Here is a 24,702-nt window from a genome sequence, read left to right as displayed (position 1 = left end):
TGCTGCACACTGGCGCTACAGTGCTCTGGACCATTGCAGCCCAGAGCAGCTGATTTAACAGAGCACTGCAGTGACATGAGGATGGCGCCAGCTCCGGTGGGTGAATGGGAGCTGCGCTGCCCTGGCAGTCCTTCTCACTCACTTGGCCACGAACGGCCACGAACGGCCAGGTTCTATAGACAGGAAAAGTGGACAGAGGCAAGCACACTGGTAGATGAGGGTGGCCTTTGTATGGGTCGCTACTCTGAGTGCAGTTCCCTGAGCACCGTGCCTCAGGAAAGCCAGACTTCTACCGCAGGACTCAGGGGATATCTTTGCAGCCACACGAGGCTGACACCCTTTCAATCTGGGCTTCTGGGGTCTTCTGGGAATTATTTGCATAATAGAAGGTTTCCCGCCTTAAGTTGAAACTGCAGTTCCATCTTCTGCTAAAAGAGGGCAGCAGATTGCTTTCTTTGCGCAGAAAACAGACAAGCAATGCAATCATCTTATCTACCGTTTCCATTTTTCTTTTCCCATGCCTTTTAAAATATCAAGAGACACGTCTACAAAAGTGCCATGCATTGGCCGGGAATCGAACCCGGGCCTCCCGCTTGGGAAGCGAGAATTCTACCACTGAACTACCAATGCTTGACAAGCAGCATTACTGCGGTAGAGCGCTTGATTTAACACACCTGCCAGTTCCATGCGAATGGTCACTCGTAAACTCTTGACTTCTGCTGAAAGCCTCATTGAAGGCCTTTGCAGACGTGTGAGACTGGCACCTACTCGGGCTGGGCCTCTATGAGCGTTTTGCATAATCTGAGATTGCCCTGCTTCCAGTCAAGGCGCAGCGGCCCCTTCTACTAAAAGGGATCAGCAGAGTGATCGCTAGTAGCAGAAATAAGGCAAGCAAGGCAATCAAGGCTTGTTTTTTTGTTCGGTCTCTTCCTTTTCACGATGCTTCAAAGTCAACGAAAGGTACATGTGCAAAACGCTCATGCATTGGCCGGGAATCGAACCCGGGCCTCCCGCGTGGCAGGCGAGAATTCTACCACTGAACCACCAATGCCTTACATGCTGCACACTGGCGCTACAGTGCTCTGGACCATTGCAGCCCAGAGCAGCTGATTTAACAGAGCACTGCAGTGGCATGAGGATGGCGCCAGCTCCGGTGGGTGAATGGGAGCTGCGCTGCCCTGGCAGTCCTTCTCACTCACTTGGCCACGAACGGCCACGAACGGCCAGGTTCTATAGACAGGAAAAGTGGACAGAGGCAAGCACACTGGTAGATGAGGGTGGCCTTTGTATGGGTCGCTACTCTGAGTGCAGTTCCCTGAGCACCGTGCCTCAGGAAAGCCAGACTTCTACCGCAGGACTCAGGGGATATCTTTGCAGCCACACGAGGCTGACACCCTTTCAATCTGGGCTTCTGGGGTCTTCTGGGAATTATTTGCATAATAGGTTTCCCGCCTTAAGTTGAAACTGCCGTTCCATCTTCTGCTAAAAGAGGGCAGCAGAGTGCTTTCTTTGCGCAGAAAACAGACAAGCAATGCAATCATCTTATCTACCGTTTCCATTTTTCTTTTCCCATGCCTTTTAAAATATCAAGAGACACGTCTACAAAAGTGCCATGCATTGGCCGGGAATCGAACCCGGGCCTCCCGCTTGGGAAGCGAGAATTCTACCACTGAACTACCAATGCCTGACAAGCAGCATTACTGCGGTAGAGCACTTGATTTAACACACCTGCCAGTTCCATGCGAATGGTCACTCGTAAACTCTTGACTTCTGCTGAAAGCCTCATTGAAGGCCTTTGCAGACGTGTGAGACTGGCACCTACTCGGGCTGGGCCTCTATGAGCTGTTTGCATAATCTGAGATTGCCCTGCTTCCAGTCAAGGCGCAGCGGCCCCTTCTACTAAAAGGGATCAGCAGAGTGATCGCTAGTAGCAGAAATAAGGCAAGCAAGGCAATCAAGGCTTGTTTTTTTGTTCTGTCTCTTCCTTTTCACAATGCTTCAAAGTCAACGAAAGGTACATGTGCAAAACGCTCATGCATTGGCCGGGAATCGAACCCGGGCCTCCCGCGTGGCAGGCGAGAATTCTACCACTGAACCACCAATGCCTTACATGCTGCACACTGGCGCTACAGTGCTCTGGACCATTGCAGCCCAGAGCAGCTGATTTAACAGAGCACTGCAGTGACATGAGGATGGCGCCAGCTCCGGTGGGTGAATGGGAGCTGCGCTGCCCTGGCAGTCCTTCTCACTCACTTGGCCACGAACGGCCACGAACGGCCAGGTTCTATAGACAGGAAAAGTGGACAGAGGCAAGCACACTGGTAGATGAGGGTGGCCTTTGTATGGGTCGCTACTCTGAGTGCAGTTCCCTGAGCACCGTGCCTCAGGAAAGCCAGACTTCTACCGCAGGACTCAGGGGATATCTTTGCAGCCACACGAGGCTGACACCCTTTCAATCTGGGCTTCTGGGGTCTTCTGGGAATTATTTGCATAATAGGTTTCCCGCCTTAAGTTGAAACTGCCGTTCCATCTTCTGCTAAAAGAGGGCAGCAGAGTGCTTTCTTTGCGCAGAAAACAGACAAGCAATGCAATCATCTTATCTACCGTTTCCATTTTTCTTTTCCCATGCCTTTTAAAATATCAAGAGACACGTCTACAAAAGTGCCATGCATTGGCCGGGAATCGAACCCGGGCCTCCCGCTTGGGAAGCGAGAATTCTACCACTGAACTACCAATGCCTGACAAGCAGCATTACTGCGGTAGAGCGCTTGATTTAACACACCTGCCAGTTCCATGCGAATGGTCACTCGTAAACTCTTGACTTCTGCTGAAAGCCTCATTGAAGGCCTTTGCAGACGTGTGAGACTGGCACCTACTCGGGCTGGGCCTCTATGAGCTGTTTGCATAATCTGAGATTGCCCTGCTTCCAGTCAAGGCGCAGCGGCCCCTTCTACTAAAAGGGATCAGCAGAGTGATCGCTAGTAGCAGAAATAAGGCAAGCAAGGCAATCAAGGCTTGTTTTTTTGTTCGGTCTCTTCCTTTTCACGATGCTTCAAAGTCAACGAAAGGTACATGTGCAAAACGCTCATGCATTGGCCGGGAATCGAACCCGGGCCTCCCGCGTGGCAGGCGAGAATTCTACCACTGAACCACCAATGCCTTACATGCTGCACACTGGCGCTACAGTGCTCTGGACCATTGCAGCCCAGAGCAGCTGATTTAACAGAGCACTGCAGTGACATGAGGATGGCGCCAGCTCCGGTGGGTGAATGGGAGCTGCGCTGCCCTGGCAGTCCTTCTCACTCACTTGGCCACGAACGGCCACGAACGGCCAGGTTCTATAGACAGGAAAAGTGGACAGAGGCAAGCACACTGGTAGATGAGGGTGGCCTTTGTATGGGTCGCTACTCTGAGTGCAGTTCCCTGAGCACCGTGCCTCAGGAAAGCCAGACTTCTACCGCAGGACTCAGGGGATATCTTTGCAGCCACACGAGGCTGACACCCTTTCAATCTGGGCTTCTGGGGTCTTCTGGGAATTATTTGCATAATAGAAGGTTTCCCGCCTTAAGTTGAAACTGCAGTTCCATCTTCTGCTAAAAGAGGGCAGCAGATTGCTTTCTTTGCGCAGAAAACAGACAAGCAATGCAATCATCTTATCTACCGTTTCCATTTTTCTTTTCCCATGCCTTTTAAAATATCAAGAGACACGTCTACAAAAGTGCCATGCATTGGCCGGGAATCGAACCCAGGCCTCCCGCTTGGGAAGCGAGAATTCTACCACTGAACTACCAATGCTTGACAAGCAGCATTACTGCGGTAGAGCGCTTGATTTAACACACCTGCCAGTTCCATGCGAATGGTCACTCGTAAACTCTTGACTTCTGCTGAAAGCCTCATTGAAGGCCTTTGCAGACGTGTGAGACTGGCACCTACTCGGGCTGGGCCTCTATGAGCGTTTTGCATAATCTGAGATTGCCCTGCTTCCAGTCAAGGCGCAGCGGCCCCTTCTACTAAAAGGGATCAGCAGAGTGATCGCTAGTAGCAGAAATAAGGCAAGCAAGGCAATCAAGGCTTGTTTTTTTGTTCGGTCTCTTCCTTTTCACGATGCTTCAAAGTCAACGAAAGGTACATGTGCAAAACACTCATGCATTGGCCGGGAATCGAACCCGGGCCTCCCGCGTGGCAGGCGAGAATTCTACCACTGAACCACCAATGCCTTACATGCTGCACACTGGCGCTACAGTGCTCTGGACCATTGCAGCCCAGAGCAGCTGATTTAACAGAGCACTGCAGTGACATGAGGATGGCGCCAGCTCCGGTGGGTGAATGGGAGCTGCGCTGCCCTGGCAGTCCTTCTCACTCACTTGGCCACGAACGGCCACGAACGGCCAGGTTCTATAGACAGGAAAAGTGGACAGAGGCAAGCACACTGGTAGATGAGGGTGGCCTTTGTATGGGTCGCTACTCTGAGTGCAGTTCCCTGAGCACCGTGCCTCAGGAAAGCCAGACTTCTACCGCAGGACTCAGGGGATATCTTTGCAGCCACACGAGGCTGACACCCTTTCAATCTGGGCTTCTGGGGTCTTCTGGGAATTATTTGCATAATAGGTTTCCCGCCTTAAGTTGAAACTGCCGTTCCATCTTCTGCTAAAAGAGGGCAGCAGAGTGCTTTCTTTGCGCAGAAAACAGACAAGCAATGCAATCATCTTATCTACCGTTTCCATTTTTCTTTTCCCATGCCTTTTAAAATATCAAGAGACACGTCTACAAAAGTGCCATGCATTGGCCGGGAATCGAACCCGGGCCTCCCGCTTGGGAAGCGAGAATTCTACCACTGAACTACCAATGCCTGACAAGCAGCATTACTGCGGTAGAGCACTTGATTTAACACACCTGCCAGTTCCATGCGAATGGTCACTCGTAAACTCTTGACTTCTGCTGAAAGCCTCATTGAAGGCCTTTGCAGACGTGTGAGACTGGCACCTACTCGGGCTGGGCCTCTATGAGCTGTTTGCATAATCTGAGATTGCCCTGCTTCCAGTCAAGGCGCAGCGGCCCCTTCTACTAAAAGGGATCAGCAGAGTGATCGCTAGTAGCAGAAATAAGGCAAGCAAGGCAATCAAGGCTTGTTTTTTTGTTCTGTCTCTTCCTTTTCACGATGCTTCAAAGTCAACGAAAGGTACATGTGCAAAACGCTCATGCATTGGCCGGGAATCGAACCCGGGCCTCCCGCGTGGCAGGCGAGAATTCTACCACTGAACCACCAATGCCTTACATGCTGCACACTGGCGCTACAGTGCTCTGGACCATTGCAGCCCAGAGCAGCTGATTTAACAGAGCACTGCAGTGACATGAGGATGGCGCCAGCTCCGGTGGGTGAATGGGAGCTGCGCTGCCCTGGCAGTCCTTCTCACTCACTTGGCCACGAACGGCCACGAACGGCCAGGTTCTATAGACAGGAAAAGTGGACAGAGGCAAGCACACTGGTAGATGAGGGTGGCCTTTGTATGGGTCGCTACTCTGAGTGCAGTTCCCTGAGCACCGTGCCTCAGGAAAGCCAGACTTCTACCGCAGGACTCAGGGGATATCTTTGCAGCCACACGAGGCTGACACCCTTTCAATCTGGGCTTCTGGGGTCTTCTGGGAATTATTTGCATAATAGGTTTCCCGCCTTAAGTTGAAACTGCCGTTCCATCTTCTGCTAAAAGAGGGCAGCAGAGTGCTTTCTTTGCGCAGAAAACAGACAAGCAATGCAATCATCTTATCTACCGTTTCCATTTTTCTTTTCCCATGCCTTTTAAAATATCAAGAGACACGTCTACAAAAGTGCCATGCATTGGCCGGGAATCGAACCCGGGCCTCCCGCTTGGGAAGCGAGAATTCTACCACTGAACTACCAATGCCTGACAAGCAGCATTACTGCGGTAGAGCGCTTGATTTAACACACCTGCCAGTTCCATGCGAATGGTCACTCGTAAACTCTTGACTTCTGCTGAAAGCCTCATTGAAGGCCTTTGCAGACGTGTGAGACTGGCACCTACTCGGGCTGGGCCTCTATGAGCTGTTTGCATAATCTGAGATTGCCCTGCTTCCAGTCAAGGCGCAGCGGCCCCTTCTACTAAAAGGGATCAGCAGAGTGATCGCTAGTAGCAGAAATAAGGCAAGCAAGGCAATCAAGGCTTGTTTTTTTGTTCGGTCTCTTCCTTTTCACGATGCTTCAAAGTCAACGAAAGGTACATGTGCAAAACGCTCATGCATTGGCCGGGAATCGAACCCGGGCCTCCCGCGTGGCAGGCGAGAATTCTACCACTGAACCACCAATGCCTTACATGCTGCACACTGGCGCTACAGTGCTCTGGACCATTGCAGCCCAGAGCAGCTGATTTAACAGAGCACTGCAGTGACATGAGGATGGCGCCAGCTCCGGTGGGTGAATGGGAGCTGCGCTGCCCTGGCAGTCCTTCTCACTCACTTGGCCACGAACGGCCACGAACGGCCAGGTTCTATAGACAGGAAAAGTGGACAGAGGCAAGCACACTGGTAGATGAGGGTGGCCTTTGTATGGGTCGCTACTCTGAGTGCAGTTCCCTGAGCACCGTGCCTCAGGAAAGCCAGACTTCTACCGCAGGACTCAGGGGATATCTTTGCAGCCACACGAGGCTGACACCCTTTCAATCTGGGCTTCTGGGGTCTTCTGGGAATTATTTGCATAATAGGTTTCCCGCCTTAAGTTGAAACTGCCGTTCCATCTTCTGCTAAAAGAGGGCAGCAGAGTGCTTTCTTTGCGCAGAAAACAGACAAGCAATGCAATCATCTTATCTACCGTTTCCATTTTTCTTTTCCCATGCCTTTTAAAATATCAAGAGACACGTCTACAAAAGTGCCATGCATTGGCCGGGAATCGAACCCGGGCCTCCCGCTTGGGAAGCGAGAATTCTACCACTGAACTACCAATGCCTGACAAGCAGCATTACTGCGGTAGAGCGCTTGATTTAACACACCTGCCAGTTCCATGCGAATGGTCACTCGTAAACTCTTGACTTCTGCTGAAAGCCTCATTGAAGGCCTTTGCAGACGTGTGAGACTGGCACCTACTCGGGCTGGGCCTCTATGAGCTGTTTGCATAATCTGAGATTGCCCTGCTTCCAGTCAAGGCGCAGCGGCCCCTTCTACTAAAAGGGATCAGCAGAGTGATCGCTAGTAGCAGAAATAAGGCAAGCAAGGCAATCAAGGCTTGTTTTTTTGTTCGGTCTCTTCCTTTTCACGATGCTTCAAAGTCAACGAAAGGTACATGTGCAAAACGCTCATGCATTGGCCGGGAATCGAACCCGGGCCTCCCGCGTGGCAGGCGAGAATTCTACCACTGAACCACCAATGCCTTACATGCTGCACACTGGCGCTACAGTGCTCTGGACCATTGCAGCCCAGAGCAGCTGATTTAACAGAGCACTGCAGTGACATGAGGATGGCGCCAGCTCCGGTGGGTGAATGGGAGCTGCGCTGCCCTGGCAGTCCTTCTCACTCACTTGGCCACGAACGGCCACGAACGGCCAGGTTCTATAGACAGGAAAAGTGGACAGAGGCAAGCACACTGGTAGATGAGGGTGGCCTTTGTATGGGTCGCTACTCTGAGTGCAGTTCCCTGAGCACCGTGCCTCAGGAAAGCCAGACTTCTACCGCAGGACTCAGGGGATATCTTTGCAGCCACACGAGGCTGACACCCTTTCAATCTGGGCTTCTGGGGTCTTCTGGGAATTATTTGCATAATAGGTTTCCCGCCTTAAGTTGAAACTGCCGTTCCATCTTCTGCTAAAAGAGGGCAGCAGAGTGCTTTCTTTGCGCAGAAAACAGACAAGCAATGCAATCATCTTATCTACCGTTTCCATTTTTCTTTTCCCATGCCTTTTAAAATATCAAGAGACACGTCTACAAAAGTGCCATGCATTGGCCGGGAATCGAACCCGGGCCTCCCGCTTGGGAAGCGAGAATTCTACCACTGAACTACCAATGCCTGACAAGCAGCATTACTGCGGTAGAGCGCTTGATTTAACACACCTGCCAGTTCCATGCGAATGGTCACTCGTAAACTCTTGACTTCTGCTGAAAGCCTCATTGAAGGCCTTTGCAGACGTGTGAGACTGGCACCTACTCGGGCTGGGCCTCTATGAGCTGTTTGCATAATCTGAGATTGCCCTGCTTCCAGTCAAGGCGCAGCGGCCCCTTCTACTAAAAGGGATCAGCAGAGTGATCGCTAGTAGCAGAAATAAGGCAAGCAAGGCAATCAAGGCTTGTTTTTTTGTTCGGTCTCTTCCTTTTCACGATGCTTCAAAGTCAACGAAAGGTACATGTGCAAAACGCTCATGCATTGGCCGGGAATCGAACCCGGGCCTCCCGCGTGGCAGGCGAGAATTCTACCACTGAACCACCAATGCCTTACATGCTGCACACTGGCGCTACAGTGCTCTGGACCATTGCAGCCCAGAGCAGCTGATTTAACAGAGCACTGCAGTGACATGAGGATGGCGCCAGCTCCGGTGGGTGAATGGGAGCTGCGCTGCCCTGGCAGTCCTTCTCACTCACTTGGCCACGAACGGCCACGAACGGCCAGGTTCTATAGACAGGAAAAGTGGACAGAGGCAAGCACACTGGTAGATGAGGGTGGCCTTTGTATGGGTCGCTACTCTGAGTGCAGTTCCCTGAGCACCGTGCCTCAGGAAAGCCAGACTTCTACCGCAGGACTCAGGGGATATCTTTGCAGCCACACGAGGCTGACACCCTTTCAATCTGGGCTTCTGGGGTCTTCTGGGAATTATTTGCATAATAGAAGGTTTCCCGCCTTAAGTTGAAACTGCAGTTCCATCTTCTGCTAAAAGAGGGCAGCAGATTGCTTTCTTTGCGCAGAAAACAGACAAGCAATGCAATCATCTTATCTACCGTTTCCATTTTTCTTTTCCCATGCCTTTTAAAATATCAAGAGACACGTCTACAAAAGTGCCATGCATTGGCCGGGAATCGAACCCGGGCCTCCGGCTTGGGAAGCGAGAATTCTACCACTGAACTACCAATGCTTGACAAGCAGCATTACTGCGGTAGAGCGCTTGATTTAACACACCTGCCAGTTCCATGCGAATGGTCACTCGTAAACTCTTGACTTCTGCTGAAAGCCTCATTGAAGGCCTTTGCAGACGTGTGAGACTGGCACCTACTCGGGCTGGGCCTCTATGAGCGTTTTGCATAATCTGAGATTGCCCTGCTTCCAGTCAAGGCGCAGCGGCCCCTTCTACTAAAAGGGATCAGCAGAGTGATCGCTAGTAGCAGAAATAAGGCAAGCAAGGCAATCAAGGCTTGTTTTTTTGTTCGGTCTCTTCCTTTTCACGATGCTTCAAAGTCAACGAAAGGTACATGTGCAAAACGCTCATGCATTGGCCGGGAATCGAACCCGGGCCTCCCGCGTGGCAGGCGAGAATTCTACCACTGAACCACCAATGCCTTACATGCTGCACACTGGCGCTACAGTGCTCTGGACCATTGCAGCCCAGAGCAGCTGATTTAACAGAGCACTGCAGTGGCATGAGGATGGCGCCAGCTCCGGTGGGTGAATGGGAGCTGCGCTGCCCTGGCAGTCCTTCTCACTCACTTGGCCACGAACGGCCACGAACGGCCAGGTTCTATAGACAGGAAAAGTGGACAGAGGCAAGCACACTGGTAGATGAGGGTGGCCTTTGTATGGGTCGCTACTCTGAGTGCAGTTCCCTGAGCACCGTGCCTCAGGAAAGCCAGACTTCTACCGCAGGACTCAGGGGATATCTTTGCAGCCACACGAGGCTGACACCCTTTCAATCTGGGCTTCTGGGGTCTTCTGGGAATTATTTGCATAATAGGTTTCCCGCCTTAAGTTGAAACTGCCGTTCCATCTTCTGCTAAAAGAGGGCAGCAGAGTGCTTTCTTTGCGCAGAAAACAGACAAGCAATGCAATCATCTTATCTACCGTTTCCATTTTTCTTTTCCCATGCCTTTTAAAATATCAAGAGACACGTCTACAAAAGTGCCATGCATTGGCCGGGAATCGAACCCGGGCCTCCCGCTTGGGAAGCGAGAATTCTACCACTGAACTACCAATGCCTGACAAGCAGCATTACTGCGGTAGAGCACTTGATTTAACACACCTGCCAGTTCCATGCGAATGGTCACTCGTAAACTCTTGACTTCTGCTGAAAGCCTCATTGAAGGCCTTTGCAGACGTGTGAGACTGGCACCTACTCGGGCTGGGCCTCTATGAGCTGTTTGCATAATCTGAGATTGCCCTGCTTCCAGTCAAGGCGCAGCGGCCCCTTCTACTAAAAGGGATCAGCAGAGTGATCGCTAGTAGCAGAAATAAGGCAAGCAAGGCAATCAAGGCTTGTTTTTTTGTTCTGTCTCTTCCTTTTCACAATGCTTCAAAGTCAACGAAAGGTACATGTGCAAAACGCTCATGCATTGGCCGGGAATCGAACCCGGGCCTCCCGCGTGGCAGGCGAGAATTCTACCACTGAACCACCAATGCCTTACATGCTGCACACTGGCGCTACAGTGCTCTGGACCATTGCAGCCCAGAGCAGCTGATTTAACAGAGCACTGCAGTGACATGAGGATGGCGCCAGCTCCGGTGGGTGAATGGGAGCTGCGCTGCCCTGGCAGTCCTTCTCACTCACTTGGCCACGAACGGCCACGAACGGCCAGGTTCTATAGACAGGAAAAGTGGACAGAGGCAAGCACACTGGTAGATGAGGGTGGCCTTTGTATGGGTCGCTACTCTGAGTGCAGTTCCCTGAGCACCGTGCCTCAGGAAAGCCAGACTTCTACCGCAGGACTCAGGGGATATCTTTGCAGCCACACGAGGCTGACACCCTTTCAATCTGGGCTTCTGGGGTCTTCTGGGAATTATTTGCATAATAGGTTTCCCGCCTTAAGTTGAAACTGCCGTTCCATCTTCTGCTAAAAGAGGGCAGCAGAGTGCTTTCTTTGCGCAGAAAACAGACAAGCAATGCAATCATCTTATCTACCGTTTCCATTTTTCTTTTCCCATGCCTTTTAAAATATCAAGAGACACGTCTACAAAAGTGCCATGCATTGGCCGGGAATCGAACCCGGGCCTCCCGCTTGGGAAGCGAGAATTCTACCACTGAACTACCAATGCCTGACAAGCAGCATTACTGCGGTAGAGCGCTTGATTTAACACACCTGCCAGTTCCATGCGAATGGTCACTCGTAAACTCTTGACTTCTGCTGAAAGCCTCATTGAAGGCCTTTGCAGACGTGTGAGACTGGCACCTACTCGGGCTGGGCCTCTATGAGCTGTTTGCATAATCTGAGATTGCCCTGCTTCCAGTCAAGGCGCAGCGGCCCCTTCTACTAAAAGGGATCAGCAGAGTGATCGCTAGTAGCAGAAATAAGGCAAGCAAGGCAATCAAGGCTTGTTTTTTTGTTCGGTCTCTTCCTTTTCACGATGCTTCAAAGTCAACGAAAGGTACATGTGCAAAACGCTCATGCATTGGCCGGGAATCGAACCCGGGCCTCCCGCGTGGCAGGCGAGAATTCTACCACTGAACCACCAATGCCTTACATGCTGCACACTGGCGCTACAGTGCTCTGGACCATTGCAGCCCAGAGCAGCTGATTTAACAGAGCACTGCAGTGACATGAGGATGGCGCCAGCTCCGGTGGGTGAATGGGAGCTGCGCTGCCCTGGCAGTCCTTCTCACTCACTTGGCCACGAACGGCCACGAACGGCCAGGTTCTATAGACAGGAAAAGTGGACAGAGGCAAGCACACTGGTAGATGAGGGTGGCCTTTGTATGGGTCGCTACTCTGAGTGCAGTTCCCTGAGCACCGTGCCTCAGGAAAGCCAGACTTCTACCGCAGGACTCAGGGGATATCTTTGCAGCCACACGAGGCTGACACCCTTTCAATCTGGGCTTCTGGGGTCTTCTGGGAATTATTTGCATAATAGGTTTCCCGCCTTAAGTTGAAACTGCCGTTCCATCTTCTGCTAAAAGAGGGCAGCAGAGTGCTTTCTTTGCGCAGAAAACAGACAAGCAATGCAATCATCTTATCTACCGTTTCCATTTTTCTTTTCCCATGCCTTTTAAAATATCAAGAGACACGTCTACAAAAGTGCCATGCATTGGCCGGGAATCGAACCCGGGCCTCCCGCTTGGGAAGCGAGAATTCTACCACTGAACTACCAATGCCTGACAAGCAGCATTACTGCGGTAGAGCGCTTGATTTAACACACCTGCCAGTTCCATGCGAATGGTCACTCGTAAACTCTTGACTTCTGCTGAAAGCCTCATTGAAGGCCTTTGCAGACGTGTGAGACTGGCACCTACTCGGGCTGGGCCTCTATGAGCTGTTTGCATAATCTGAGATTGCCCTGCTTCCAGTCAAGGCGCAGCGGCCCCTTCTACTAAAAGGGATCAGCAGAGTGATCGCTAGTAGCAGAAATAAGGCAAGCAAGGCAATCAAGGCTTGTTTTTTTGTTCGGTCTCTTCCTTTTCACGATGCTTCAAAGTCAACGAAAGGTACATGTGCAAAACGCTCATGCATTGGCCGGGAATCGAACCCGGGCCTCCCGCGTGGCAGGCGAGAATTCTACCACTGAACCACCAATGCCTTACATGCTGCACACTGGCGCTACAGTGCTCTGGACCATTGCAGCCCAGAGCAGCTGATTTAACAGAGCACTGCAGTGACATGAGGATGGCGCCAGCTCCGGTGGGTGAATGGGAGCTGCGCTGCCCTGGCAGTCCTTCTCACTCACTTGGCCACGAACGGCCACGAACGGCCAGGTTCTATAGACAGGAAAAGTGGACAGAGGCAAGCACACTGGTAGATGAGGGTGGCCTTTGTATGGGTCGCTACTCTGAGTGCAGTTCCCTGAGCACCGTGCCTCAGGAAAGCCAGACTTCTACCGCAGGACTCAGGGGATATCTTTGCAGCCACACGAGGCTGACACCCTTTCAATCTGGGCTTCTGGGGTCTTCTGGGAATTATTTGCATAATAGAAGGTTTCCCGCCTTAAGTTGAAACTGCAGTTCCATCTTCTGCTAAAAGAGGGCAGCAGATTGCTTTCTTTGCGCAGAAAACAGACAAGCAATGCAATCATCTTATCTACCGTTTCCATTTTTCTTTTCCCATGCCTTTTAAAATATCAAGAGACACGTCTACAAAAGTGCCATGCATTGGCCGGGAATCGAACCCAGGCCTCCCGCTTGGGAAGCGAGAATTCTACCACTGAACTACCAATGCTTGACAAGCAGCATTACTGCGGTAGAGCGCTTGATTTAACACACCTGCCAGTTCCATGCGAATGGTCACTCGTAAACTCTTGACTTCTGCTGAAAGCCTCATTGAAGGCCTTTGCAGACGTGTGAGACTGGCACCTACTCGGGCTGGGCCTCTATGAGCGTTTTGCATAATCTGAGATTGCCCTGCTTCCAGTCAAGGCGCAGCGGCCCCTTCTACTAAAAGGGATCAGCAGAGTGATCGCTAGTAGCAGAAATAAGGCAAGCAAGGCAATCAAGGCTTGTTTTTTTGTTCGGTCTCTTCCTTTTCACGATGCTTCAAAGTCAACGAAAGGTACATGTGCAAAACACTCATGCATTGGCCGGGAATCGAACCCGGGCCTCCCGCGTGGCAGGCGAGAATTCTACCACTGAACCACCAATGCCTTACATGCTGCACACTGGCGCTACAGTGCTCTGGACCATTGCAGCCCAGAGCAGCTGATTTAACAGAGCACTGCAGTGACATGAGGATGGCGCCAGCTCCGGTGGGTGAATGGGAGCTGCGCTGCCCTGGCAGTCCTTCTCACTCACTTGGCCACGAACGGCCACGAACGGCCAGGTTCTATAGACAGGAAAAGTGGACAGAGGCAAGCACACTGGTAGATGAGGGTGGCCTTTGTATGGGTCGCTACTCTGAGTGCAGTTCCCTGAGCACCGTGCCTCAGGAAAGCCAGACTTCTACCGCAGGACTCAGGGGATATCTTTGCAGCCACACGAGGCTGACACCCTTTCAATCTGGGCTTCTGGGGTCTTCTGGGAATTATTTGCATAATAGGTTTCCCGCCTTAAGTTGAAACTGCCGTTCCATCTTCTGCTAAAAGAGGGCAGCAGAGTGCTTTCTTTGCGCAGAAAACAGACAAGCAATGCAATCATCTTATCTACCGTTTCCATTTTTCTTTTCCCATGCCTTTTAAAATATCAAGAGACACGTCTACAAAAGTGCCATGCATTGGCCGGGAATCGAACCCGGGCCTCCCGCTTGGGAAGCGAGAATTCTACCACTGAACTACCAATGCCTGACAAGCAGCATTACTGCGGTAGAGCACTTGATTTAACACACCTGCCAGTTCCATGCGAATGGTCACTCGTAAACTCTTGACTTCTGCTGAAAGCCTCATTGAAGGCCTTTGCAGACGTGTGAGACTGGCACCTACTCGGGCTGGGCCTCTATGAGCTGTTTGCATAATCTGAGATTGCCCTGCTTCCAGTCAAGGCGCAGCGGCCCCTTCTACTAAAAGGGATCAGCAGAGTGATCGCTAGTAGCAGAAATAAGGCAAGCAAGGCAATCAAGGCTTGTTTTTTTGTTCTGTCTCTTCCTTTTCACAATGCTTCAAAGTCAACGAAAGGTACATGTGCAAAACGCTCATGCATTGGCCGGGAATCGAACCCGGGCCTCCCGCGTGGCAGGCGAGAATTCTACCACTGAACCACCAATGCCTTACATGCTGCACACTGGCGCTACAGTGCTCTGGACCATTGCAGCCCAGAGCAGCTGATTTAACAGAGCACTGCAGTGACATGAGGATGGCGCCAGCTCCGGTGGGTGAATGGGAGCTGCGCTGCCCTGGCAGTCCTTCTCACTCACTTGGCCACGAACGGCCACGAACGGCCAGGTTCTATAGACAGGAAAAGTGGACAGAGGCAAGCACACTGGTAGATGAGGGTGGCCTTTGTATGGGTCGCTACTCTGAGTGCAGTTCCCTGAGCACCGTGCCTCAGGAAAGCCAGACTTCTACCGCAGGACTCAGGGGATATCTTTGCAGCCACACGAGGCTGACACCCTTTCAATCTGGGCTTCTGGGGTCTTCTGGGAATTATTTGCATAATAGGTTTCCCGCCTTAAGTTGAAACTGCCGTTCCATCTTCTGCTAAAAGAGGGCAGCAGAGTGCTTTCTTTGCGCAGAAAACAGACAAGCAATGCAATCATCTTATCTACCGTTTCCATTTTTCTTTTCCCATGCCTTTTAAAATATCAAGAGACACGTCTACAAAAGTGCCATGCATTGGCCGGGAATCGAACCCGGGCCTCCCGCTTGGGAAGCGAGAATTCTACCACTGAACTACCAATGCCTGACAAGCAGCATTACTGCGGTAGAGCGCTTGATTTAACACACCTGCCAGTTCCATGCGAATGGTCACTCGTAAACTCTTGACTTCTGCTGAAAGCCTCATTGAAGGCCTTTGCAGACGTGTGAGACTGGCACCTACTCGGGCTGGGCCTCTATGAGCTGTTTGCATAATCTGAGATTGCCCTGCTTCCAGTCAAGGCGCAGCGGCCCCTTCTACTAAAAGGGATCAGCAGAGTGATCGCTAGTAGCAGAAATAAGGCAAGCAAGGCAATCAAGGCTTGTTTTTTTGTTCGGTCTCTTCCTTTTCACGATGCTTCAAAGTCAACGAAAGGTACATGTGCAAAACGCTCATGCATTGGCCGGGAATCGAACCCGGGCCTCCCGCGTGGCAGGCGAGAATTCTACCACTGAACCACCAATGCCTTACATGCTGCACACTGGCGCTACAGTGCTCTGGACCATTGCAGCCCAGAGCAGCTGATTTAACAGAGCACTGCAGTGACATGAGGATGGCGCCAGCTCCGGTGGGTGAATGGGAGCTGCGCTGCCCTGGCAGTCCTTCTCACTCACTTGGCCACGAACGGCCACGAACGGCCAGGTTCTATAGACAGGAAAAGTGGACAGAGGCAAGCACACTGGTAGATGAGGGTGGCCTTTGTATGGGTCGCTACTCTGAGTGCAGTTCCCTGAGCACCGTGCCTCAGGAAAGCCAGACTTCTACCGCAGGACTCAGGGGATATCTTTGCAGCCACACGAGGCTGACACCCTTTCAATCTGGGCTTCTGGGGTCTTCTGGGAATTATTTGCATAATAGAAGGTTTCCCGCCTTAAGTTGAAACTGCAGTTCCATCTTCTGCTAAAAGAGGGCAGCAGATTGCTTTCTTTGCGCAGAAAACAGACAAGCAATGCAATCATCTTATCTACCGTTTCCATTTTTCTTTTCCCATGCCTTTTAAAATATCAAGAGACACGTCTACAAAAGTGCCATGCATTGGCCGGGAATCGAACCCAGGCCTCCCGCTTGGGAAGCGAGAATTCTACCACTGAACTACCAATGCTTGACAAGCAGCATTACTGCGGTAGAGCGCTTGATTTAACACACCTGCCAGTTCCATGCGAATGGTCACTCGTAAACTCTTGACTTCTGCTGAAAGCCTCATTGAAGGCCTTTGCAGACGTGTGAGACTGGCACCTACTCGGGCTGGGCCTCTATGAGCGTTTTGCATAATCTGAGATTGCCCTGCTTCCAGTCAAGGCGCAGCGGCCCCTTCTACTAAAAGGGATCAGCAGAGTGATCGCTAGTAGCAGAAATAAGGCAAGCAAGGCAATCAAGGCTTGTTTTTTTGTTCGGTCTCTTCCTTTTCACGATGCTTCAAAGTCAACGAAAGGTACATGTGCAAAACACTCATGCATTGGCCGGGAATCGAACCCGGGCCTCCCGCGTGGCAGGCGAGAATTCTACCACTGAACCACCAATGCCTTACATGCTGCACACTGGCGCTACAGTGCTCTGGACCATTGCAGCCCAGAGCAGCTGATTTAACAGAGCACTGCAGTGACATGAGGATGGCGCCAGCTCCGGTGGGTGAATGGGAGCTGCGCTGCCCTGGCAGTCCTTCTCACTCACTTGGCCACGAACGGCCACGAACGGCCAGGTTCTATAGACAGGAAAAGTGGACAGAGGCAAGCACACTGGTAGATGAGGGTGGCCTTTGTATGGGTCGCTACTCTGAGTGCAGTTCCCTGAGCACCGTGCCTCAGGAAAGCCAGACTTCTACCGCAGGACTCAGGGGATATCTTTGCAGCCACACGAGGCTGACACCCTTTCAATCTGGGCTTCTGGGGTCTTCTGGGAATTATTTGCATAATAGGTTTCCCGCCTTAAGTTGAAACTGCCGTTCCATCTTCTGCTAAAAGAGGGCAGCAGAGTGCTTTCTTTGCGCAGAAAACAGACAAGCAATGCAATCATCTTATCTACCGTTTCCATTTTTCTTTTCCCATGCCTTTTAAAATATCAAGAGACACGTCTACAAAAGTGCCATGCATTGGCCGGGAATCGAACCCGGGCCTCCCGCTTGGGAAGCGAGAATTCTACCACTGAACTACCAATGCCTGACAAGCAGCATTACTGCGGTAGAGCACTTGATTTAACACACCTGCCAGTTCCATGCGAATGGTCACTCGTAAACTCTTGACTTCTGCTGAAAGCCTCATTGAAGGCCTTTGCAGACGTGTGAGACTGGCACCTACTCGGGCTGGGCCTCTATGAGCTGTTTGCATAATCTGAGATTGCCCTGCTTCCAGTCAAGGCGCAGCGGCCCCTTCTACTAAAAGGGATCAGCAGAGTGATCGCTAGTAGCAGAAATAAGGCAAGCAAGGCAATCAAGGCTTGTTTTTTTGTTCTGTCTCTTCCTTTTCACGATGCTTCAAAGTCAACGAAAGGTACATGTGCAAAACGCTCATGCATTGGCCGGGAATCGAACCCGGGCCTCCCGCGTGGCAGGCGAGAATTCTACCACTGAACCACCAATGCCTTACATGCTGCACACTGGCGCTACAGTGCTCTGGACCATTGCAGCCCAGAGCAGCTGATTTAACAGAGCACTGCAGTGACATGAGGATGGCGCCAGCTCCGGTGGGTGAATGGGAGCTGCGCTGCCCTGGCAGTCCTTCTCACTCACTTGGCCACGAACGGCCACGAACGGCCAGGTTCTATAGACAGGAAAAGTGGACAGAGGCAAGCACACTGGTAGATGAGGGTGGCCTTTGTATGGGTCGCTACTCTGAGTGCAGTTCCCTGAGCACCGTGCCTCAGGAAAGCCAGACTTCTACCGCAGGACTCAGGGGATATCTTTGCAGCCACACGAGGCTGACACCCTTTCAATCTGGGCTTCTGGGGTCTTCTGGGAATTATTTGCATAATAGGTTTCCCGCCTTAAGTTGAAACTGCCGTTCCATCTTCTGCTAAAAGAGGGCAGCAGAGTGCTTTCTTTGCGCAGAAAACAGACAAGCAATGCAATCATCTTATCTACCGTTTCCATTTTTCTTTTCCCATGCCTTTTAAAATATCAAGAGACACGTCTACAAAAGTGCCATGCATTGGCCGGGAATCGAACCCGGGCCTCCCGCTTGGGAAGCGAGAATTCTACCACTGAACTACCAATGCCTGACAAGCAGCATTACTGCGGTAGAGCGCTTGATTTAACACACCTGCCAGTTCCATGCGAATGGTCACTCGTAAACTCTTGACTTCTGCTGAAAGCCTCATTGAAGGCCTTTGCAGACGTGTGAGACTGGCACCTACTCGGGCTGGGCCTCTATGAGCTGTTTGCATAATCTGAGATTGCCCTGCTTCCAGTCAAGGCGCAGCGGCCCCTTCTACTAAAAGGGATCAGCAGAGTGATCGCTAGTAGCAGAAATAAGGCAAGCAAGGCAATCAAGGCTTGTTTTTTTGTTCGGTCTCTTCCTTTTCACGATGCTTCAAAGTCAACGAAAGGTACATGTGCAAAACGCTCATGCATTGGCCGGGAATCGAACCCGGGCCTCCCGCGTGGCAGGCGAGAATTCTACCACTGAACCACCAATGCCTTACATGCTGCACACTGGCGCTACAGTGCTCTGGACCATTGCAGCCCAGAGCAGCTGATTTAACAGAGCACTGCAGTGACATGAGGATGGCGCCAGCTCCGGTGGGTGAATGGGAGCTGCGCTGCCCTGGCAGTCCTTCTCACTCACTTGGCCACGAACGGCCACGAACGGCCAGGTTCTATAGACAGGAAAAGTGGACAGAGGCAAGCACACTGGTAGATGAGGGTGGCCTTTGTATGGGTCGCTACTCTGAGTGCAGTTCCCTGAGCACCGTGCCTCAGGAAAGCCAGACTTCTACCGCAGGACTCAGGGGATATCTTTGCAGCCACACGAGGCTGACACCCTTTCAATCTGGGCTTCTGGGGTCTTCTGGGAATTATTTGCATAATAGAAGGTTTCCCGCCTTAAGTTGAAACTGCAGTTCCATCTTCTGCTAAAAGAGGGCAGCAGATTGCTTTCTTTGCGCAGAAAACAGACAAGCAATGCAATCATCTTATCTACCGTTTCCATTTTTCTTTTCCCATGCCTTTTAAAATATCAAGAGACACGTCTACAAAAGTGCCATGCATTGGCCGGGAATCGAACCCGGGCCTCCCGCTTGGGAAGCGAGAATTCTACCACTGAACTACCAATGCTTGACAAGCAGCATTACTGCGGTAGAGCGCTTGATTTAACACACCTGCCAGTTCCATGCGAATGGTCACTCGTAAACTCTTGACTTCTGCTGAAAGCCTCATTGAAGGCCTTTGCAGACGTGTGAGACTGGCACCTACTCGGGCTGGGCCTCTATGAGCGTTTTGCATAATCTGAGATTGCCCTGCTTCCAGTCAAGGCGCAGCGGCCCCTTCTACTAAAAGGGATCAGCAGAGTGATCGCTAGTAGCAGAAATAAGGCAAGCAAGGCAATCAAGGCTTGTTTTTTTGTTCGGTCTCTTCCTTTTCACGATGCTTCAAAGTCAACGAAAGGTACATGTGCAAAACGCTCATGCATTGGCCGGGAATCGAACCCGGGCCTCCCGCGTGGCAGGCGAGAATTCTACCACTGAACCACCAATGCCTTACATGCTGCACACTGGCGCTACAGTGCTCTGGACCATTGCAGCCCAGAGCAGCTGATTTAACAGAGCACTGCAGTGGCATGAGGATGGCGCCAGCTCCGGTGGGTGAATGGGAGCTGCGCTGCCCTGGCAGTCCTTCTCACTCACTTGGCCACGAACGGCCACGAACGGCCAGGTTCTATAGACAGGAAAAGTGGACAGAGGCAAGCACACTGGTAGATGAGGGTGGCCTTTGTATGGGTCGCTACTCTGAGTGCAGTTCCCTGAGCACCGTGCCTCAGGAAAGCCAGACTTCTACCGCAGGACTCAGGGGATATCTTTGCAGCCACACGAGGCTGACACCCTTTCAATCTGGGCTTCTGGGGTCTTCTGGGAATTATTTGCATAATAGGTTTCCCGCCTTAAGTTGAAACTGCCGTTCCATCTTCTGCTAAAAGAGGGCAGCAGAGTGCTTTCTTTGCGCAGAAAACAGACAAGCAATGCAATCATCTTATCTACCGTTTCCATTTTTCTTTTCCCATGCCTTTTAAAATATCAAGAGACACGTCTACAAAAGTGCCATGCATTGGCCGGGAATCGAACCCGGGCCTCCCGCTTGGGAAGCGAGAATTCTACCACTGAACTACCAATGCCTGACAAGCAGCATTACTGCGGTAGAGCACTTGATTTAACACACCTGCCAGTTCCATGCGAATGGTCACTCGTAAACTCTTGACTTCTGCTGAAAGCCTCATTGAAGGCCTTTGCAGACGTGTGAGACTGGCACCTACTCGGGCTGGGCCTCTATGAGCTGTTTGCATAATCTGAGATTGCCCTGCTTCCAGTCAAGGCGCAGCGGCCCCTTCTACTAAAAGGGATCAGCAGAGTGATCGCTAGTAGCAGAAATAAGGCAAGCAAGGCAATCAAGGCTTGTTTTTTTGTTCTGTCTCTTCCTTTTCACGATGCTTCAAAGTCAACGAAAGGTACATGTGCAAAACGCTCATGCATTGGCCGGGAATCGAACCCGGGCCTCCCGCGTGGCAGGCGAGAATTCTACCACTGAACCACCAATGCCTTACATGCTGCACACTGGCGCTACAGTGCTCTGGACCATTGCAGCCCAGAGCAGCTGATTTAACAGAGCACTGCAGTGACATGAGGATGGCGCCAGCTCCGGTGGGTGAATGGGAGCTGCGCTGCCCTGGCAGTCCTTCTCACTCACTTGGCCACGAACGGCCACGAACGGCCAGGTTCTATAGACAGGAAAAGTGGACAGAGGCAAGCACACTGGTAGATGAGGGTGGCCTTTGTATGGGTCGCTACTCTGAGTGCAGTTCCCTGAGCACCGTGCCTCAGGAAAGCCAGACTTCTACCGCAGGACTCAGGGGATATCTTTGCAGCCACACGAGGCTGACACCCTTTCAATCTGGGCTTCTGGGGTCTTCTGGGAATTATTTGCATAATAGGTTTCCCGCCTTAAGTTGAAACTGCCGTTCCATCTTCTGCTAAAAGAGGGCAGCAGAGTGCTTTCTTTGCGCAGAAAACAGACAAGCAATGCAATCATCTTATCTACCGTTTCCATTTTTCTTTTCCCATGCCTTTTAAAATATCAAGAGACACGTCTACAAAAGTGCCATGCATTGGCCGGGAATCGAACCCGGGCCTCCCGCTTGGGAAGCGAGAATTCTACCACTGAACTACCAATGCCTGACAAGCAGCATTACTGCGGTAGAGCACTTGATTTAACACACCTGCCAGTTCCATGCGAATGGTCACTCGTAAACTCTTGACTTCTGCTGAAAGCCTCATTGAAGGCCTTTGCAGACGTGTGAGACTGGCACCTACTCGGGCTGGGCCTCTATGAGCTGTTTGCATAATCTGAGATTGCCCTGCTTCCAGTCAAGGCGCAGCGGCCCCTTCTACTAAAAGGGATCAGCAGAGTGATCGCTAGTAGCAGAAATAAGGCAAGCAAGGCAATCAAGGCTTGTTTTTTTGTTCGGTCTCTTCCTTTTCACGATGCTTCAAAGTCAACGAAAGGTACATGTGCAAAACGCTCATGCATTGGCCGGGAATCGAACCCGGGCCTCCCGCGTGGCAGGCGAGAATTCTACCACTGAACCACCAATGCCTTACATGCTGCACACTGGCGCTACAGTGCTCTGGACCATTGCAGCCCAGAGCAGCTGATTTAACAGAGCACTGCAGTGACATGAGGATGGCGCCAGCTCCGGTGGGTGAATGGGAGCTGCGCTGCCCTGGCAGTCCTTCTCACTCACTTGGCCACGAACGGCCACGAACGGCCAGGTTCTATAGACAGGAAAAGTGGACAGAGGCAAGCACACTGGTAGATGAGGGTGGCCTTTGTATGGGTCGCTACTCTGAGTGCAGTTCCCTGAGCACCGTGCCTCAGGAAAGCCAGACTTCTACCGCAGGACTCAGGGGATATCTTTGCAGCCACACGAGGCTGACACCCTTTCAATCTGGGCTTCTGGGGTCTTCTGGGAATTATTTGCATAATAGGTTTCCCGCCTTAAGTTGAAACTGCCGTTCCATCTTCTGCTAAAAGAGGGCAGCAGAGTGCTTTCTTTGCGCAGAAAACAGACAAGCAATGCAATCATCTTATCTACCGTTTCCATTTTTCTTTTCCCATGCCTTTTAAAATATCAAGAGACACGTCTACAAAAGTGCCATGCATTGGCCGGGAATCGAACCCAGGCCTCCCGCTTGGGAAGCGAGAATTCTACCACTGAACTACCAATGCTTGACAAGCAGCATTACTGCGGTAGAGCGCTTGATTTAACACACCTGCCAGTTCCATGCGAATGGTCACTCGTAAACTCTTGACTTCTGCTGAAAGCCTCATTGAAGGCCTTTGCAGACGTGTGAGACTGGCACCTACTCGGGCTGGGCCTCTATGAGCGTTTTGCATAATCTGAGATTGCCCTGCTTCCAGTCAAGGCGCAGCGGCCCCTTCTACTAAAAGGGATCAGCAGAGTGATCGCTAGTAGCAGAAATAAGGCAAGCAAGGCAATCAAGGCTTGTTTTTTTGTTCGGTCTCTTCCTTTTCACGATGCTTCAAAGTCAACGAAAGGTACATGTGCAAAACACTCATGCATTGGCCGGGAATCGAACCCGGGCCTCCCGCGTGGCAGGCGAGAATTCTACCACTGAACCACCAATGCCTTACATGCTGCACACTGGCGCTACAGTGCTCTGGACCATTGCAGCCCAGAGCAGCTGATTTAACAGAGCACTGCAGTGACATGAGGATGGCGCCAGCTCCGGTGGGTGAATGGGAGCTGCGCTGCCCTGGCAGTCCTTCTCACTCACTTGGCCACGAACGGCCACGAACGGCCAGGTTCTATAGACAGGAAAAGTGGACAGAGGCAAGCACACTGGTAGATGAGGGTGGCCTTTGTATGGGTCGCTACTCTGAGTGCAGTTCCCTGAGCACCGTGCCTCAGGAAAGCCAGACTTCTACCGCAGGACTCAGGGGATATCTTTGCAGCCACACGAGGCTGACACCCTTTCAATCTGGGCTTCTGGGGTCTTCTGGGAATTATTTGCATAATAGGTTTCCCGCCTTAAGTTGAAACTGCCGTTCCATCTTCTGCTAAAAGAGGGCAGCAGAGTGCTTTCTTTGCGCAGAAAACAGACAAGCAATGCAATCATCTTATCTACCGTTTCCATTTTTCTTTTCCCATGCCTTTTAAAATATCAAGAGACACGTCTACAAAAGTGCCATGCATTGGCCGGGAATCGAACCCGGGCCTCCCGCTTGGGAAGCGAGAATTCTACCACTGAACTACCAATGCCTGACAAGCAGCATTACTGCGGTAGAGCACTTGATTTAACACACCTGCCAGTTCCATGCGAATGGTCACTCGTAAACTCTTGACTTCTGCTGAAAGCCTCATTGAAGGCCTTTGCAGACGTGTGAGACTGGCACCTACTCGGGCTGGGCCTCTATGAGCTGTTTGCATAATCTGAGATTGCCCTGCTTCCAGTCAAGGCGCAGCGGCCCCTTCTACTAAAAGGGATCAGCAGAGTGATCGCTAGTAGCAGAAATAAGGCAAGCAAGGCAATCAAGGCTTGTTTTTTTGTTCGGTCTCTTCCTTTTCACGATGCTTCAAAGTCAACGAAAGGTACATGTGCAAAACGCTCATGCATTGGCCGGGAATCGAACCCGGGCCTCCCGCGTGGCAGGCGAGAATTCTACCACTGAACCACCAATGCCTTACATGCTGCACACTGGCGCTACAGTGCTCTGGACCATTGCAGCCCAGAGCAGCTGATTTAACAGAGCACTGCAGTGGCATGAGGATGGCGCCAGCTCCGGTGGGTGAATGGGAGCTGCGCTGCCCTGGCAGTCCTTCTCACTCACTTGGCCACGAACGGCCACGAACGGCCAGGTTCTATAGACAGGAAAAGTGGACAGAGGCAAGCACACTGGTAGATGAGGGTGGCCTTTGTATGGGTCGCTACTCTGAGTGCAGTTCCCTGAGCACCGTGCCTCAGGAAAGCCAGACTTCTACCGCAGGACTCAGGGGATATCTTTGCAGCCACACGAGGCTGACACCCTTTCAATCTGGGCTTCTGGGGTCTTCTGGGAATTATTTGCATAATAGGTTTCCCGCCTTAAGTTGAAACTGCCGTTCCATCTTCTGCTAAAAGAGGGCAGCAG

At 51.6% G+C, this 24,702-nt stretch overlaps 45 non-coding genes across 45 annotated transcripts; all 45 read right to left on the bottom strand.

Annotated features, from left to right (window-relative positions):
* Window positions 1-559: 559 nt before the first annotated feature.
* Window positions 560-630, bottom strand: TRNAG-CCC (transfer RNA glycine (anticodon CCC)). The gene has a single exon. It is a non-coding gene; the product is annotated as a tRNA-Gly (tRNA).
* A 350-nt stretch (window positions 631-980) lies between these two features.
* TRNAG-GCC (transfer RNA glycine (anticodon GCC)) lies at window positions 981-1,051 on the bottom strand. Its single transcript has one exon. It is a non-coding gene; the product is annotated as a tRNA-Gly (tRNA).
* Window positions 1,052-1,613: 562 nt separating this feature from the next.
* On the bottom strand, window positions 1,614-1,684 carry TRNAG-CCC (transfer RNA glycine (anticodon CCC)). The gene has a single exon. It is a non-coding gene; the product is annotated as a tRNA-Gly (tRNA).
* A 350-nt stretch (window positions 1,685-2,034) lies between these two features.
* Window positions 2,035-2,105, bottom strand: TRNAG-GCC (transfer RNA glycine (anticodon GCC)). Its single transcript has one exon. It is a non-coding gene; the product is annotated as a tRNA-Gly (tRNA).
* Window positions 2,106-2,667: 562 nt separating this feature from the next.
* On the bottom strand, window positions 2,668-2,738 carry TRNAG-CCC (transfer RNA glycine (anticodon CCC)). The gene has a single exon. It is a non-coding gene; the product is annotated as a tRNA-Gly (tRNA).
* Window positions 2,739-3,088: 350 nt separating this feature from the next.
* On the bottom strand, window positions 3,089-3,159 carry TRNAG-GCC (transfer RNA glycine (anticodon GCC)). Its single transcript has one exon. It is a non-coding gene; the product is annotated as a tRNA-Gly (tRNA).
* A 565-nt stretch (window positions 3,160-3,724) lies between these two features.
* On the bottom strand, window positions 3,725-3,795 carry TRNAG-CCC (transfer RNA glycine (anticodon CCC)). The gene has a single exon. It is a non-coding gene; the product is annotated as a tRNA-Gly (tRNA).
* A 350-nt stretch (window positions 3,796-4,145) lies between these two features.
* Window positions 4,146-4,216, bottom strand: TRNAG-GCC (transfer RNA glycine (anticodon GCC)). The gene has a single exon. It is a non-coding gene; the product is annotated as a tRNA-Gly (tRNA).
* Window positions 4,217-4,778: 562 nt separating this feature from the next.
* Window positions 4,779-4,849, bottom strand: TRNAG-CCC (transfer RNA glycine (anticodon CCC)). The gene has a single exon. It is a non-coding gene; the product is annotated as a tRNA-Gly (tRNA).
* Window positions 4,850-5,199: 350 nt separating this feature from the next.
* On the bottom strand, window positions 5,200-5,270 carry TRNAG-GCC (transfer RNA glycine (anticodon GCC)). Its single transcript has one exon. It is a non-coding gene; the product is annotated as a tRNA-Gly (tRNA).
* Window positions 5,271-5,832: 562 nt separating this feature from the next.
* TRNAG-CCC (transfer RNA glycine (anticodon CCC)) lies at window positions 5,833-5,903 on the bottom strand. The gene has a single exon. It is a non-coding gene; the product is annotated as a tRNA-Gly (tRNA).
* Window positions 5,904-6,253: 350 nt separating this feature from the next.
* On the bottom strand, window positions 6,254-6,324 carry TRNAG-GCC (transfer RNA glycine (anticodon GCC)). The gene has a single exon. It is a non-coding gene; the product is annotated as a tRNA-Gly (tRNA).
* A 562-nt stretch (window positions 6,325-6,886) lies between these two features.
* TRNAG-CCC (transfer RNA glycine (anticodon CCC)) lies at window positions 6,887-6,957 on the bottom strand. Its single transcript has one exon. It is a non-coding gene; the product is annotated as a tRNA-Gly (tRNA).
* Window positions 6,958-7,307: 350 nt separating this feature from the next.
* On the bottom strand, window positions 7,308-7,378 carry TRNAG-GCC (transfer RNA glycine (anticodon GCC)). Its single transcript has one exon. It is a non-coding gene; the product is annotated as a tRNA-Gly (tRNA).
* A 562-nt stretch (window positions 7,379-7,940) lies between these two features.
* On the bottom strand, window positions 7,941-8,011 carry TRNAG-CCC (transfer RNA glycine (anticodon CCC)). Its single transcript has one exon. It is a non-coding gene; the product is annotated as a tRNA-Gly (tRNA).
* A 350-nt stretch (window positions 8,012-8,361) lies between these two features.
* TRNAG-GCC (transfer RNA glycine (anticodon GCC)) lies at window positions 8,362-8,432 on the bottom strand. The gene has a single exon. It is a non-coding gene; the product is annotated as a tRNA-Gly (tRNA).
* Window positions 8,433-9,418: 986 nt separating this feature from the next.
* TRNAG-GCC (transfer RNA glycine (anticodon GCC)) lies at window positions 9,419-9,489 on the bottom strand. The gene has a single exon. It is a non-coding gene; the product is annotated as a tRNA-Gly (tRNA).
* A 562-nt stretch (window positions 9,490-10,051) lies between these two features.
* On the bottom strand, window positions 10,052-10,122 carry TRNAG-CCC (transfer RNA glycine (anticodon CCC)). Its single transcript has one exon. It is a non-coding gene; the product is annotated as a tRNA-Gly (tRNA).
* A 350-nt stretch (window positions 10,123-10,472) lies between these two features.
* Window positions 10,473-10,543, bottom strand: TRNAG-GCC (transfer RNA glycine (anticodon GCC)). Its single transcript has one exon. It is a non-coding gene; the product is annotated as a tRNA-Gly (tRNA).
* Window positions 10,544-11,105: 562 nt separating this feature from the next.
* Window positions 11,106-11,176, bottom strand: TRNAG-CCC (transfer RNA glycine (anticodon CCC)). The gene has a single exon. It is a non-coding gene; the product is annotated as a tRNA-Gly (tRNA).
* A 350-nt stretch (window positions 11,177-11,526) lies between these two features.
* TRNAG-GCC (transfer RNA glycine (anticodon GCC)) lies at window positions 11,527-11,597 on the bottom strand. The gene has a single exon. It is a non-coding gene; the product is annotated as a tRNA-Gly (tRNA).
* A 562-nt stretch (window positions 11,598-12,159) lies between these two features.
* On the bottom strand, window positions 12,160-12,230 carry TRNAG-CCC (transfer RNA glycine (anticodon CCC)). Its single transcript has one exon. It is a non-coding gene; the product is annotated as a tRNA-Gly (tRNA).
* A 350-nt stretch (window positions 12,231-12,580) lies between these two features.
* Window positions 12,581-12,651, bottom strand: TRNAG-GCC (transfer RNA glycine (anticodon GCC)). The gene has a single exon. It is a non-coding gene; the product is annotated as a tRNA-Gly (tRNA).
* A 565-nt stretch (window positions 12,652-13,216) lies between these two features.
* Window positions 13,217-13,287, bottom strand: TRNAG-CCC (transfer RNA glycine (anticodon CCC)). Its single transcript has one exon. It is a non-coding gene; the product is annotated as a tRNA-Gly (tRNA).
* Window positions 13,288-13,637: 350 nt separating this feature from the next.
* On the bottom strand, window positions 13,638-13,708 carry TRNAG-GCC (transfer RNA glycine (anticodon GCC)). Its single transcript has one exon. It is a non-coding gene; the product is annotated as a tRNA-Gly (tRNA).
* A 562-nt stretch (window positions 13,709-14,270) lies between these two features.
* TRNAG-CCC (transfer RNA glycine (anticodon CCC)) lies at window positions 14,271-14,341 on the bottom strand. Its single transcript has one exon. It is a non-coding gene; the product is annotated as a tRNA-Gly (tRNA).
* A 350-nt stretch (window positions 14,342-14,691) lies between these two features.
* On the bottom strand, window positions 14,692-14,762 carry TRNAG-GCC (transfer RNA glycine (anticodon GCC)). Its single transcript has one exon. It is a non-coding gene; the product is annotated as a tRNA-Gly (tRNA).
* Window positions 14,763-15,324: 562 nt separating this feature from the next.
* Window positions 15,325-15,395, bottom strand: TRNAG-CCC (transfer RNA glycine (anticodon CCC)). The gene has a single exon. It is a non-coding gene; the product is annotated as a tRNA-Gly (tRNA).
* Window positions 15,396-15,745: 350 nt separating this feature from the next.
* On the bottom strand, window positions 15,746-15,816 carry TRNAG-GCC (transfer RNA glycine (anticodon GCC)). Its single transcript has one exon. It is a non-coding gene; the product is annotated as a tRNA-Gly (tRNA).
* Window positions 15,817-16,381: 565 nt separating this feature from the next.
* TRNAG-CCC (transfer RNA glycine (anticodon CCC)) lies at window positions 16,382-16,452 on the bottom strand. The gene has a single exon. It is a non-coding gene; the product is annotated as a tRNA-Gly (tRNA).
* A 350-nt stretch (window positions 16,453-16,802) lies between these two features.
* On the bottom strand, window positions 16,803-16,873 carry TRNAG-GCC (transfer RNA glycine (anticodon GCC)). The gene has a single exon. It is a non-coding gene; the product is annotated as a tRNA-Gly (tRNA).
* A 562-nt stretch (window positions 16,874-17,435) lies between these two features.
* On the bottom strand, window positions 17,436-17,506 carry TRNAG-CCC (transfer RNA glycine (anticodon CCC)). The gene has a single exon. It is a non-coding gene; the product is annotated as a tRNA-Gly (tRNA).
* A 350-nt stretch (window positions 17,507-17,856) lies between these two features.
* On the bottom strand, window positions 17,857-17,927 carry TRNAG-GCC (transfer RNA glycine (anticodon GCC)). Its single transcript has one exon. It is a non-coding gene; the product is annotated as a tRNA-Gly (tRNA).
* A 562-nt stretch (window positions 17,928-18,489) lies between these two features.
* TRNAG-CCC (transfer RNA glycine (anticodon CCC)) lies at window positions 18,490-18,560 on the bottom strand. Its single transcript has one exon. It is a non-coding gene; the product is annotated as a tRNA-Gly (tRNA).
* Window positions 18,561-18,910: 350 nt separating this feature from the next.
* On the bottom strand, window positions 18,911-18,981 carry TRNAG-GCC (transfer RNA glycine (anticodon GCC)). Its single transcript has one exon. It is a non-coding gene; the product is annotated as a tRNA-Gly (tRNA).
* A 565-nt stretch (window positions 18,982-19,546) lies between these two features.
* On the bottom strand, window positions 19,547-19,617 carry TRNAG-CCC (transfer RNA glycine (anticodon CCC)). The gene has a single exon. It is a non-coding gene; the product is annotated as a tRNA-Gly (tRNA).
* Window positions 19,618-19,967: 350 nt separating this feature from the next.
* TRNAG-GCC (transfer RNA glycine (anticodon GCC)) lies at window positions 19,968-20,038 on the bottom strand. Its single transcript has one exon. It is a non-coding gene; the product is annotated as a tRNA-Gly (tRNA).
* Window positions 20,039-20,600: 562 nt separating this feature from the next.
* TRNAG-CCC (transfer RNA glycine (anticodon CCC)) lies at window positions 20,601-20,671 on the bottom strand. The gene has a single exon. It is a non-coding gene; the product is annotated as a tRNA-Gly (tRNA).
* A 350-nt stretch (window positions 20,672-21,021) lies between these two features.
* On the bottom strand, window positions 21,022-21,092 carry TRNAG-GCC (transfer RNA glycine (anticodon GCC)). Its single transcript has one exon. It is a non-coding gene; the product is annotated as a tRNA-Gly (tRNA).
* A 562-nt stretch (window positions 21,093-21,654) lies between these two features.
* On the bottom strand, window positions 21,655-21,725 carry TRNAG-CCC (transfer RNA glycine (anticodon CCC)). Its single transcript has one exon. It is a non-coding gene; the product is annotated as a tRNA-Gly (tRNA).
* A 350-nt stretch (window positions 21,726-22,075) lies between these two features.
* On the bottom strand, window positions 22,076-22,146 carry TRNAG-GCC (transfer RNA glycine (anticodon GCC)). Its single transcript has one exon. It is a non-coding gene; the product is annotated as a tRNA-Gly (tRNA).
* A 562-nt stretch (window positions 22,147-22,708) lies between these two features.
* Window positions 22,709-22,779, bottom strand: TRNAG-CCC (transfer RNA glycine (anticodon CCC)). The gene has a single exon. It is a non-coding gene; the product is annotated as a tRNA-Gly (tRNA).
* A 350-nt stretch (window positions 22,780-23,129) lies between these two features.
* Window positions 23,130-23,200, bottom strand: TRNAG-GCC (transfer RNA glycine (anticodon GCC)). The gene has a single exon. It is a non-coding gene; the product is annotated as a tRNA-Gly (tRNA).
* A 562-nt stretch (window positions 23,201-23,762) lies between these two features.
* Window positions 23,763-23,833, bottom strand: TRNAG-CCC (transfer RNA glycine (anticodon CCC)). Its single transcript has one exon. It is a non-coding gene; the product is annotated as a tRNA-Gly (tRNA).
* Window positions 23,834-24,183: 350 nt separating this feature from the next.
* Window positions 24,184-24,254, bottom strand: TRNAG-GCC (transfer RNA glycine (anticodon GCC)). Its single transcript has one exon. It is a non-coding gene; the product is annotated as a tRNA-Gly (tRNA).
* Window positions 24,255-24,702: the final 448 nt, after the last annotated feature.

Source organism: Ambystoma mexicanum, unplaced genomic scaffold (assembly GCF_040938575.1).
Source record: "Ambystoma mexicanum isolate Mex_15411 unplaced genomic scaffold, UKY_AmexF1_1 Mex_scaf52, whole genome shotgun sequence".
NCBI lineage: Eukaryota > Metazoa > Chordata > Amphibia > Caudata > Ambystomatidae > Ambystoma > Ambystoma mexicanum.
This window is presented reverse-complemented; position numbering and strand designations above follow the sequence as displayed.